This window comes from Homarus americanus, unplaced genomic scaffold (assembly GCF_018991925.1).
Source record: "Homarus americanus isolate GMGI-L3 unplaced genomic scaffold, GMGI_Hamer_2.0 scaffold31661, whole genome shotgun sequence".
Classification (NCBI taxonomy): Eukaryota; Metazoa; Arthropoda; class Malacostraca; order Decapoda; family Nephropidae; genus Homarus; species Homarus americanus.
Genome location: NW_024718544.1, coordinates 9093 through 10537, shown reverse-complemented (window position 1 = coordinate 10537; position 1445 = coordinate 9093). Strand labels below are relative to the sequence as shown.

The 1445-nt window shown below is 43.5% G+C and overlaps 1 long non-coding RNA gene across 1 annotated transcript; it reads left to right on the top strand.

Moving 5' to 3' along the window:
* Nucleotides 1–397: 397 nt before the first annotated feature.
* On the top strand, nt 398–1135 carry LOC121859701. The gene is made up of 3 exons (XR_006087698.1): nt 398–567; nt 703–808; nt 1021–1135. It is a non-coding gene; the product is annotated as an uncharacterized LOC121859701 (long non-coding RNA).
* Nucleotides 1136–1445: the final 310 nt, after the last annotated feature.

Below are 1445 nucleotides of genomic sequence, written 5' to 3'. Positions count from 1 at the left end.
GCCAACGTCTAGGACAAGTCTTCACTTCGGACCAGCCTTCCCCTGGTCAACGTCTAGGACAATTCCTTTCAAGTCAAATTAACCAACTCGTTTCTTATCCCAGCAGACCACCTTGCCACAGAATCGGTTTTGTGATCATGCTCGCAGACCTATAGTAACTTCTACAGTATGCACTTGGTAATTTAAGTTAATAAATTAACCCCCCCTAACTACTTATGACGATACGCTGCTGACTATTTGATGATACTGTAATGAATATTTGAAATCTTAAATTGTTTGATAGTTTCCTCCTAATTGAAGATCACGAGCCCTTCAGGGTTCTTAAATATACTTTTTTATAACTGTAAAGTAAGATCTTGCCTTCATGAACTGCGCATCTCTTCCTTTTACAGGTCGATGAGGTGTTCCAGGGTAGGGCATACCACTTCTCCTGGTGCCATAATGGCGGCCGATCCTACACATGGTACGATGCCAGCCATCATTGTCAGAGGCTGGGCAACGGCTTCCAGGCCGTTAGTATAGAGCACCCGAACGAAGACAACTTCGTGGCTGGAGTTCTTAGAACATGTGAGTGTTGCCTCAACTGTTATCGTGGGATTTCTGCTATTGAAATAGTAACTGTGTATATGCTTTCGATCGTTTTCTAAAATTATTTCTTCACAGTTAACAAACATTGGTATCGTTTAAAATATATTTCTACAGACCAAATGAGGGACATCTGGACAAGCGGCAGTAAGTTGGGCTCTTACCAGTGGTACTGGGAGACGGGTGTCTCCACGGGTTACACAAACTGGTCTAACACCGGCAGGTTAGTCGGTATCCTTCAATAAACACAAACCATCTTTATTTAATATTTGCCTAATGGATATAAACTTTTTTTGTGTGTGTTAAGACTTCTCTAGACTTTTAGACTTTACATAAAATTAACTTGAGTCCCTTTGAACTTGTTAACAGAAGCTGAACTTCTGTGTCCATGGCTCGTGTATATTGACCATCTAACTTTTTTCTTTACTTGGCCAGACTTGGAAGAAGTCAACCAGACAACGCAGACGGTAACGAGCAGTGCCTGGCTGTGGTGAACAGCTTAGGCGTCGGGTGGCACGATTCGCGCTGCAACACTCTCCGACCTGTAATCTGTGAGACCGAGGCATTCTACAGGCAGTAATTCTGTAACGCAATATTAATAGCCTTCGTAATACAAGGTCTAGATAAATTGTATACTGTAAGATTGTACCATCGTATGATATGTTTTCCTATGTTGAGATGGGGGCTTGTCTTTGGCAGCGCCTGGTTGCCAGTCACCAGCTGACGTTGTTAGAATAAAGTCTACAAAGAACGTGGTCTATGACTCCAACCTCTCACATGGCGCAGTGAGTAGGATATGTCGGGGCCCGACACGCCATTACAGCCCTGATAAGAACGCTGACATGGCCCCTACACGTCCA